At 41.0% G+C, this 12,476-nt stretch overlaps 1 pseudogene; it reads left to right on the top strand.

Annotated features, from left to right (window-relative positions):
• The first annotated feature begins 621 nt into the window (after positions 1-621).
• On the top strand, positions 622-4,786 carry LOC101280549 (ubiquitin-40S ribosomal protein S27a-like; annotated as a pseudogene).
• Positions 4,787-12,476: the final 7,690 nt, after the last annotated feature.

Consider the following 12,476-nt stretch of genomic DNA (forward strand, 5'->3'; position numbering starts at 1 on the left):
CAGTAGACAGATTTTAGGCAATTTTTCCTTTATTTTGCTGGAAAGAAACAGCTATGCACATATTGAAAAATGCCACCCTCGCCTTGGTACATCTCTAGGTTGCAGCCATGAAATCTGCATTTGTCACCCTTTCTTTTACTTCTGTTCATATTCAAGTTAATTTCCCCTTCTATTCTCAAATCCGCTTTGTTGTAGCCTCTTTTATTTTCCAAGACAGAGCTTGATTTTTTTCCTCCAGAAAGTCTTCCCCGTATCATCAGAAACCATGTACTGACCCAGTACATCTCATGGCTATGTTAACCTGATCTATCTCCCCCACAGATGCTCAACATTTTGAGGGTGAAGCCAACGTCTAACTGAACTGCTCCCAAGTGTGCTAAGCTAATATCAGTTGATGAGGTCAGTTGGTATGAAACTGGTATATTAGGGCTTTAGTAGAGGGGACAGTAGAAGTAGGAGGAGAGGTGGTCGGAGAGACTGGCATAAGCTTGACCATCTAAGTTTAGATTTTATTCTACTGGCAATGGGAAGATAGTAGAGGAATGGCAAGTCTGACTTCTATTTTATAAGAGCTACACTCTCCTGAAGTACATAAATCAAAATTCAGAGGGTGGAAGAAACATGACCAGTTATCAGATGATTGTAACAGTCCAGGAGAGAGCTAACGATGGTTTACATGGTTTGGTAGAGGGGGCTGTGGAGGAAGTGGACATGTCTGAGATGGAGTCAACACAGTTTGCTGATGGACTGTATACAGGGGTGAGAGCAAGGAGTCAAGAATGATCCAGGGCTTCCCTGGTGGCTCAGTGGATAAGAATCCGCCTGCCAATGCAGGGGACACGGGTTCGAGCCCTGGCCCGGGAAGATCCCACGTGCCGCGGAGCAAATAAGCCCGCGCGCCACAACTACTGAGCCTGCGCTCTAGAGCCCACAAGCCACAACTACTGAAGCCGCGCGCCTAGAACCTGTGCTCCACAACAAGATAAGCCACTGCAGTGAGAAGCCCGTGCACCGCAACGAAGAGCAGCCCCCGCTCGCCACAACTAGAGAAAGCCCGTGCACAGCAACGAAGACCCAACGCAGCCAAAAATAAAATAAATAAATTTATTAAAAAAATACTTTAAAAACCAAAAAAGAATGATCCCAAGTTTTGCAGCCTGGGCAACCGGGTGAATGAAGACGCAGTCTGCTGAGACAGGGAACATCCTGAGCTCCTCTCCCTCCTGTGCAGGACTGTGTTTCACTCATCTTCTTCTCCCCACTGCTTATCACAGCGCCTGATAGACAAGTAGTGCCTGACAAATGCAAGTTGCAGAAATGGTCTGCTACATTTCCCATAGCAAAAATCATCCATAACATTTGAAATGTTCCCTGTGATCCTTTGGGCTTTAACTGAACTGAAACACAGATTCACTGTTTACTACAACGTTGTAAGGATGTGGGTTTTCCATTCTGTGGGCTTAAACTCTAGACGGCTGAAGGCCAAACAGGATTCTGTCTTCATACACGCATAACAAGGCCATGCATCTGCTCCTCTAGCGACGTACCTACTCAGGACCTAGGAAATCCTGAATAATGATGAACTACTCCAAGTGATGGTCTGAGGCTGCCAGAATGAGATATGCATGTGGGATTAGTCAAGGAGTGTAAGCTTACTGAGGACAAAGCCTGTGAGGGACTTAACTCCGTACACATTAGAGGACCTTGCACATATTAGGCCAGACTGTATGTCTAACACTGCTATATAATTTTCATACATCTAGTTTAGTACAAAAATAAGTATGTGTAGAAAGAGGATGAAATTAACCATGATAAATTGTAAACAAAGAAGAAGACTCACCTACAAAGAACTTTAAGAGTAAATTATGATTATCTTCTAGTGTCATCTACTGCTTACTTCTTGAGATACAGAATGAGTCTAGTTGATCTCTTTCACCGTTTTAATGATATGCATCCTTAAGATTAAAACACGAAGCTTTTTCAGTACAGCCATTATCTTGGCACCCACTCAGGGTAACGAAATTTCTTACATCGTTGGGTATAGGGCAGGATTCCTAGACCTCATCGCTACTGACATTGGGGTTGGGTAATTCTTCATTGCAGGGGGCTGCCCCGTGCACTGTAGAATGTTTAGCAGCATCCCTGGACTCTACCCACTACATGCTAGTAGCAACCTCACTCCAACTGTGATATCCAAAAATGTCTCCAGATATCGCCAAATGTTCCCTAGGGGGCAAAACCATCCTAACTGAGAACCTCTAGTACAGGGAAAAGGAATGAATATTCATACATTCATTTATTCATTCTATAAACTATTTGAATGCCTACCAAGAAGTAAGCAAGCCTCTGGGAATACACTGGGGGATGAAACAGATATGGTCTCTGCCGAAATGGAGCTTCCAGCAGAAAAGAGAAAGAGGCAACCAACAAGTACACAAATACATGCCTGCAATAAGTTTCTTTCTTTTTTTTTTTTTTTACAGTAGGTCCTTGTCGGTTATCTATTTTAAATATAGCAGTGTGTACATGTCAATCCCAAACTCCCAAGCTATCCCTCCCCCTGCACCCTGCCCTCCCCACCGCCATAACCTTAAGTTTGCTCTGTAAGTCTCTGAGTCTGTTTTGTAAGTTCATTTGTATCATTTTTTTTAAGATTCTGCATATAAGCGATATCACATGATATTTATCTTTCTCTGTCTGACTTACTTCACTTAGTATGATAATCTCCAGGTCCATCCATGTTGCTGCAAATGGCATTATTTCATTCATGCCTGCAATAAGTTTTATGAAAGAAAAGAAAAGGATGTCCTGGACAGGATAGTGAGGGATGGCATCTATGAAGAGGTGGCATTTAAACTGTGACCTGAAGAATGAGGAGAAGCCGGCCAGGGAAGAGTGGGAAGAGGAGTGTCTGAGTCCGAGAGAACAGCATGCGTGAAGCCCTTGCTATGACCCAGACAGTGTGCTGGTCCCACTCCATGCACGTGTCGTTTAGGAAGGGCGCCCTAGGTCCTGGCTGCCCACAGCAATCCCATGTGCACCTGTGGCCCTCTGATTATTCGGATGATGAATTAGACTGACACCTTACATTCAAATATTACAACATTTGAAGGGGATTTGGTTCCTCTCTCTATGCTACACATAGGCTTGCCTCAGAGATATTGCAAGTTTGGTTCTAGACCACTGCCATAAAGCGAATATGGTGATACAGCAAGTCATGTGAATTCTTTGGTTTCTCAGTGCATATAAAAGTTATGTTTACACTGTACTGTAGTCTACTAAGTGTGCAATATCTTTCTGTCTAAAAAAAATGATGTTTGTACCTTAATTTAAAAATACTTTATTGCTAAAAAATGCTAACCGTAATCTAAGCCTTCAGAGAGTTGTAAGCTTTTTGCCTCGATGTTGGTGGCTGCTGACTGATCAGGGTGATGGTTGCCGAAGGCTGGGGTGGCCGTGGTACTTTCTTAAAATAAGACAACAATGAAGTTTGCTGCATTGATTGACTCTTCCCTTCACAAACGATTTCTCTGTAGCATGCAATGCTGGCTGATAGCATTTGACCCACAGTGGAACTTCTTTCAAAATTGGAGTCAATCCTCTCAAACCCTGCTGCTTTATCAACTAAGTTGATGTCATATTCTAAATCTTTGTTGTCATTTCAACAATCTTCACAGCATCTTCACCAGAAGTAGATTCCATCTCAAGACACTTTCTTTGCTCATCCATAAGAAGCAACTTCTCATCCATTAAGGTTTTAGCATGAGATTGCAGCAATCCAGTCACATCTTCACGCTCCACTTCTAATTCTAGTTCTCTTGCTATTCACCACAAATGCAATAACTTCCTCCACTGAGGTCTTGAACCCCACAGAGTCATCCATGAGGGTTGGAATCAACTTCTTCCACACCCCTGTGATTGTTGATATTTTGACCCCTTCACATGAATCACAGATGTGATCCCTTCCTTTCCAGAAGGTTTTCAATTTACTTTGCCCAGATCCATCAGAGAATCACTATCTATGGGCAGCTATAGCCTTAGGAAATGTGCTCCTTAAATAGTAAAACTTGAATGTTGAAATGACTCCTTGATCCATGAGCTGCAGAATGGATGTGTTAGCAGGCAGGAAAACAACATGAATCTCCCTGTACATCTCCATCACAGCTCTTGGGTGACCAGGTGCTTTGTCAGTGAGCAGTAATGTTTTAAAATGATTCTTTTTTTCAGAACACTAAGTGGGCTTAAAATATTTAGTAGCCTGTGGGCCGGTGCCGCACCCTTTCTTTTGGATCCGCCATCTGCAGTGGCACTGCTGCCTGTTTGCAGATTTTCGTGAAGACCCTGACAGGAAGACCATCACTCTCGAGGTTGAACCCTCGGATACAAAAGAAAATGTAAAGGCTAAGATCCAGGACAAGGAAGGAATTTCCCCTGACCAGCAGAGACTGATCTTTGCTGGCAAGCAACTGGAAGATGGACGTACTTTGTTTGACCACAACATTCAAAAGGGGTCCACTCTTCATATTGTGTTGAGACTTCGTGGTGGTGCTAAGAAGAGAAAGAAGTCTTACACCACCCCCAAGAAGAACAAGAATAAGAGAAAGAAGGTTAAGCTGGCTGTCCTGAAATACTATAAGGTGGATGAGAATGGCAAAATCAGTCGCCTTCGTCGGGAGCGCCCTTCAGATGAATATGGTGCTGGAGTTTTTATGGCCAGCCAATTGGCAGACGTTACTGTGGCAAATGTTGCCTGACCGACTGTTTCAACAAACCAGAACACAAGTAACTGTATATTGGTTAATAAAAGACATGAACTAATGGAAATAAAATATTTAGTAAACCACGTTGTCAACAGATGTGCTGTCATCCAGGCTTTGTTGTTCCATTTATAGAGCACAGGCAGAGTAGATTTAGCATAATTCTTAAGGGCCCTAGGATTTTCAGAATGGTAAGTGAGCCCTGGCTTCAACTGAAAGCCACCAGCTACACTGACCCCTAACAGGAGAGTCAGCCTGTCCCCTGAAGCTTTGAAACTAGGCATTGACTTCTCCTATCTAGCTATGAAAGTCCTACGTGGCATCTTCTTCCAATAGAAGGCTGTTTCATCTCTATTGAAATTCTGTTGTTTAGTGTAGCCACCTTCATTATGATCTTAGCTGGATCTTCTGGATAACTTGCTGCAGCTTCTATATCAGCACTTGCTGCTTCACCTTGCACTTTTATGTTATACATACGGCTTCTTTCCTTAAACCTCATGAACCAAACTCTGCTAGCTTCAAACTCTTCTTCTTCTGCAGCTTGTTCACCTCTCTCAACCTTCACAGAATTGAAGAGTTAGGGCCTTGCTCTAGATTAGGCTGTGGATTAAAGGAATGTTGTGGCTGCTTTGACCTTTTATCCAGACCATTAAAACTTTCTCCAGATCAGCAATAAGGCTGTTTCACTTTCTTATCTTTTGTGTGTTCACTGGAGTAGCACTTTTATTTTCCTTCAAGAACTTCTCCTTTGCATTTGCAACTTGGTTAACTGTTTGGTGCAAGAGGCCTAGCTTGTGGCCAGTCTTGGATTTTAACATACCTTCTTCACTAAGCTTAATCATTTCTGGCTTTTGATTTAAAGTGAGAAATGTGTGACTCTTCCTTTCACACTTAGAGGTAATTGTAGGATTACTTATTGGCCTAATTTCAATACTGTTGTGTCTCAGGGAATAGGGAGGCCTGAGGGGAGGGAGAGAGTCGAGGAAATGGCCAGTGGGTGGAGCACTCAGAACACACACAACATTTATCGATTAACTTCCCTGTCTTATATCGGCACAGTATGTGGCCCTAAAACAATGACAACACTAACATCACAGATCACTAATCACACATCACCATAACAAATATAATAATAATGAAAAAGTTTGAAATACTGCAAGGATTACCAAAATGTGACAGGGACATGAAGTGAGCAAATGCCATTGGAAAAACGGCGCCAACAGACTTCCTGGACACAGGGCTGCCACAAACCCTCAACTTGTTAAAAAAAAAAAAAAAAAGGTATCTGCAAAGTACAGTAAAGTGAAGCACAATAAAACGAGGTCTGCCTGTATAAGAAAACTGAGCCCCATTAGGTTAAGTAATTTGTACAAGTTCAAAAGTTAATAAGTGACAAAACCAGGATAATCTTATAAAATTTGTGTCCCACCTGACTCCAAAGTCAATGCTTTTAACTACTCTGCTTTAATGTCTCCCATAGGGAGGGGAAGGATGAAATAAGATAGAAGTACTAAGCAGATATGAGATAGTAAAAGTGGAAGTGATAATGTGAAACACAATAAATATTTGAAGAAATGATATGCTTTGCAATGAGATTAAAGCTGGAATTGGAATCATTGGAACCTGATGGCGTGATGGCTCCAACAGGACCTGCAATCAAGTGTTCTTAGAAGATCAGAAGCAACTTCCTCACCAAAGAGTAGTATTCCATTGTATATATATATATACCACATCTTCTTTATCTATTCATCTGTTGATGGACACTTAGTTTGCTTCCACATCTTGGCAACTGTAAATAATGCTGCTATGAACACTGGGGTGCATGTATCTTTTCGAATTAGTGTTTTTGTTTTTTTCAGATATATGCCCAGGAGTGGAACTGCTGGGTCATATGGTAGAAGGAAATAAAAGGAATCCAAATTAGAAAGGAAGAAGTAAAACTGTCACTATTTGCAAGTGACATGATACTATACATAGAACGTAAAGATGCCACCAGAAAACTACTAGAGCTCATCAATAAATCTGATAAAATTGCAGGATACAAAATTAATATACAGAAATCTGTTGCATTTCTATACACTAATAATGAACTATCAGAAAGCGAATTAAGGAAACAATCCTATTTACCAACACCTCAAAAAGAATGAAATACCTAGGAGTAAACCTAATTAAGGAGGCAAAATAATTGTACCCTCAAAACTATAAGATGCTGACAAAAGAAATTGAAGATGACACAAACAGATGGAAAGATATACCATGTTCTTGGATTGGAAGAATCAATATTGTTAAAATGACCATACTACCCAAGGCAATCTACAGATTCAATGCAATTCCTTCAAAATACCAATGACATTTTTCACAGAACTAGAAAAATTTAAAAATTTGTATGGAAACACAAAAGCCCCTGAATAGCCAAAAGAATCTTGAGAAAGAACAGAGCTGGAGGAATCATGCTCCCTGACTTCAGACTATACTACAAAGCTAAGGTAACCAAAACAGCATGGTACTGGAATAAAAACAGACACATATAGCAATGGCACAGAACAGAAAGCCCAGAAATAAACCCACACACTTACAGTCAATTAATCTATGACAAAGGAGGCAAGACTATACAATGGAGAAAAGATGTGTTTTCAATAAGTGGAGCTGGGAAAACTGGACAGCTACATATAAAGGAATGAAATTAGAACATTCTCTGAAACCAGATACAAAAATAAACTCAAAATGGATTAAAGACCTAATGTAAGACCAGAAACCATAAAGCTCCTGGAAAAAAATATAAGTAGAACACTCTTGACATAAATCATAGCAATACTTTCTTGGATCAGTCTCTTAAAGCAAAGGAAATAAAAGCAAAAATAAACAAATGGGACCTAATTAAACTTAAAAGCTTTCATGCAGCAAAGGAAACCATAAACAAAATGAAAAAACAACCTACTGAATGGGAGAAAATATTTGCAAATGATATGGCCAATAACGGGTTAATATCCAAAATATATAAACAGCTCATACACCTCAACAACAATAATAACAACAAAAAACAACCCAATGAAAAAATGGGCAGATGATCTGAACAGACATTTTTCCAAAGAAGACATACAGACGGCCACCAGGCACATGAAAAGATACTCCGTATCACCAATCACAAGGGAAATGCAAATCAAAACCACAATGAGATTATCACTTCACACTTGTCAGAACGGCTATCATCAAAAATAACACAAATAAATGTTGGCGAGGATGTGGATTAAACAGAACCCTTGTACACTGTTGGTGGGAACATAAATTGGTGCAGCCACTGTGGAAAACAATAGGAGATCCCTCAAAAAACTAAAAAAAGTTAGGCTTTTTGAGCCATTAGCATTGCTGCTTAGGTATTCAGTCAACTTCTTTATTTTTTCAATACACTGAATTCTTCAGAAGATCTGAAGATCCCTTGTGGTGCAGTGGTTAAGAATCTGCCTGCCAATGCAGGGGACATGCGTTCGAGCCCTGGTCCAGGAAGATCCCACATGCTGTGGAGCAACTAAGACTGTGTGTCACAACTACTGAGCCTGCACTCTAGAGCCCATGAGCCACAACTACTGAGCCTGTGAGCCACAACTACTGAAGCCTGTGTGCCTAGAGCCCATGCTCCACAGCAAGAGAAGCCACCACAACAAGAAGCTCACTCACCACAACAAACAGTAGCCCCTGCTCACTACAACTAGAGAACGCCCACGTGCAGAAACAAAGACACAACACAGACAAAAATTTTTTAAAAAAATAAATAAATCTATAAAAAATAATGCACGTTCTCCTGGGAAGAAATATAGATGCGACATTTTTTCATGTCTTGGTTGAACTGTCTGGTCAGATACACTAGTCTGGTTGTAGCTGGATGTAGCAGCTTGATGGACCTGTATGCCACTACATCAATGTTCCCCATTCCACGATGGCCTTCACGAGCTCACCCACAAGAGAATTTACTGTATGGCTCTCATAGTTGTTTCTAGTTGGGGAAAAGACTAAACAAAAGAAAAAGAGAAAGTATAGCACTCTGTTCTAGGCAGAAATTACCAAATATCAAGTTGGCATTGCAGTGGTACTTTTTTTGTTTTGTTTTGTTTTTGTGGTACACAGGCCTCTCACTGTTGTGGCTTCTCCCGTTGCGGAGCACAGGCTCCGGATGCGCAGGCTCAGCGGCCATGGCTCACGGGCCCAGCCACTCCGCGGCATGTGGGATCTTCCCAGATCGGGGCACGAACCCGCGTCCCCTGCATTGGCAGGCGGACTCTCAACCACTGCGCCACCAGGGAAGCCCTGCAGTGGTACTTTTTCATATCCATCTGTGCTTGTCTGCTTGTCCAATCAACACTTATTGTCTGGGATTTCAAGCAGTTTAAAAAAATATTTCTAGAAATATTTTTTGACCTTTAATAAACCTTTCAATTGTCATTTGCTATAACAGAAAAATGTTGGAAAATGCCTCTTCTTTTACCTCATTATTTTTTTTCACAGTGAGTCATAGAGGGATTGTATTTTTTTTTTTTTTTACAGTAGAACAGAAATAAAATTTTTTTTTTTTTACAGTAGAACAGAAATAAAATTTCTCAACTTATTTGGAAGGGGGTTTTAATTGACTATCTAAAGTAGCTTCCATGGTGCCTTTTTTAAGCTAATATTTTTTAGCAAGTTTATTAAGATATAATTCACATATCATAAAATTAACTCCTTTAAAGTGTACATCTTCAGTGGCTTTTAATATACTCATGGAGTTGTGCAACCATCACCAGTACTCAACGTTAGAACATTTTAATCACCCCAAACAGAAACTTCATACCTATTAACAGTCACTGTCCCATTCCCAACCCCCTCTCCTCCCTCTCCCAAGAGCAACCACTAATCTACTCTCTGTCTGCATAGATTTGCCTATTTTGGACATTTCATATAAATAGAATCATATGACATGTGGCCTTTTGTATCTGGCTTCTTTCATTTAGCATCATGTTGTCAAGGGTCATCCACATTGTAGCATGAATCAGTACTTTATTCCTTTTTTAAAATTTATTTATTTTATTTTTGGCTGCCTTGGGTCCTTGTTGCTGCACGTGGGCTTCTCTCTAGTTGCGGCAAGTGGGGGCCATCCCTCGCTGTGGTGCACGGACCTCTCACTACAGTGGCCTCCCCTGCTGCGGAGCACAGGCTCCAGGTGCGCAGGCTCAGTAGTTGTGGCTCACCGGCTCTAAAGCGCAGGCTCAGTAGTTGTGGTGCGCGGGCTTAGTTGCTCCACGGCATGTGGGATCCTCCCGGACCAGGGCCCCAACCCGTGTCCCCCTGCATTGGCAGGCAGACTCCCAACCACTGCGCCACCAGGGAAGCCCTTCATTCCTTTTTATAGTCATAATGTTCCACTGTGGACATGCCATACTTGCTTACCCATTTATCAGCTGATGGAAATTGGAGCTGTTTCTACTTTTTGGCTGTTATGAATCACACTTCAATGAACATTCATGTACAAGTTTCTGTGTAGACATCTGATTCCATTTCTCTGAGCTATGTACCTAGGAGTGGAATTGCTGGTTTCCCCCAAAAGTTTAAACAATGGTAATTTAAACAGTTATTGTAGAGATGGGTTATTAAGATAAAATAATCGGAATTCTTCTTATAAAACCACTGTAGGCAGGCAAGAATTTGTATTAGAAAGATTTAATTTAAAGGTTAAAAAGATTGACAGATTATTTCTCAGATTTAATAGCTTGTAATTAAGCTGTTATCAACTTTAACATTTCAAAAGCTATTTTCTTCTTGTAACTGGTCATTATAAGTTAGGTTTCTTTCTGCCTGTTTTAGCACTGCTATTACTATTTATGAATTTCATTACTGTCAAATTATAAATTACACTAAGAAGGATTGCTATGTCAGATCATAACTCTTAGGCCATTTATATGTTTAATTTACAAGGTTTAAAATAGCTGTATTGTTATATTTGTGAATAATTAAATGAGCTAATACTGTGAGAGAAAGTATAAAAACAGATGAACATAAATTGTGCTTGCTATTTCATTCATTCACTAGGAATAAGGAATACAGTTTTGTTATAAAAATCACAAAACACTTTCCTGGCTTTAGTTTGAAAATGCAAGCTCTAGTCTTCAGAAGTATTTTCTTAAATATATCATAAGGTACATTTACTGCAATTGAACTGATTTACGCTCTAAAATAACTGCACTGTCAGTCTCGATTAGGGCAGAAGGAATCATCAGGAGAGGCTGAAGTTCGGGGACTGAAAGTGGAGGTTTCAATCAGCCCACTGCAATCAGCCAGCTCCTCACAATGTCCGCAGGACATCCTTAGGAGCTAATTAGGCCTCCAGCTACATTCTCTAGAATCTACTCTCTCCACAGTCAATTGTAGGGATGGGGACTTTCAGAACAGACCATGTGATGAAACATTTGAGAACTTTTTAATGTTATAATTAACGTATGGGTTTAGTCACATCTCTACTTAGTCACATCTCCGTGGAAAAGACCCTGTTGCTAGAGATGAAATATCCTTGCCCCTATACAAGGCCAAGGCCTCCACTTCTGCCCTAGATCTCATCCCTTCTTACCTACTAAAGGACATCACTCCAGCAACTCCCTCCTAACTACGCTTGCATTTTCCCCTTTCTTTTCCACTGTCCCCACCAGCACACAAACATACTGTCATTTCTCTGATATTACAGAACAAACCACACAAACTACCTTAGACCTTAATCCTCCTGTCAGCTATCTCCTCATTTTTATGCTTCCATTTGCAGTAAAACACTGGGAAACAGTTCTCTACACATCCTGCCTCTAATTCATCTCCTGATTTCTCCTCTTAAATCCACTATGATCAAGCTTTCACCTCTACCTCCACCAAAGTTGATCTTGCCCTGCTCAGAAATGACCTTCACGTTATAAACCCCAGGGTCAATTTTCAACTGTCATCCTAGTCGACCTATAGACAACATTGAATATGAGAGACATTCCCTCCCTTTTCTTTTCTTTTCTTTTTTTTTGGATCGAACCCAGGCCCCCAGCAGTGAAAGTGTGGAGTCCTAACCACTGGACCACCAGGGAATTTCCCCCTGTCCTTTTTCTTATTAAGCTTCTTCACTTACCTTCCAGGGAGTTTTTCTCTGGGTTTTTCTCCTATCGGACTGGTTGCACCTTCAAGGCTTCCTTGGCCAGTTGCTTTCCTTGCACTTTTCACACTGTTGTGCTCCAGGGCTCAGTCCTTAGAGTGGGTCTCTTTTCTATCTACACTCTCCTCTTGGTTTTAAATACCATCTACATATTGATAACTCCCAAATTCATATCACCAGTCCATACTTCTTTCTTAACTCCATACTAGTACATTTTATTTCCTATTCAACATCTCCATCAGTTGTCTAATTGACATCCCAAAATGAGTGTGTTCACAACATAATTTTTGAGGTTCTATCAAAACTTACTGCAGCCTCATCCTTCCCCACACCGTAGGCAGAAGCGCCATCCTTCTCGTGGCTCGGGTCCAAAAGTTTGGCGTTATCCTTGATTTCTCCATATGTCCCTCTTCCTCTCTCCCTCTCTCATAGTTCATATCTAATCCTTCAGCACCTCGCACTGCCTTGTCGAACCACTATAATCTCTTGTCTGGTTCCCTGCAAAGCTTCCTAACTGTTCTCCCTGTTTCTCTCCTTTCCCCCTGTAGCCTGTTCTCAAAACAGCAGGC

Source organism: Orcinus orca, chromosome X (genome assembly GCF_937001465.1).
Source record: "Orcinus orca chromosome X, mOrcOrc1.1, whole genome shotgun sequence".
Classification (NCBI taxonomy): Eukaryota; Metazoa; Chordata; class Mammalia; order Artiodactyla; family Delphinidae; genus Orcinus; species Orcinus orca.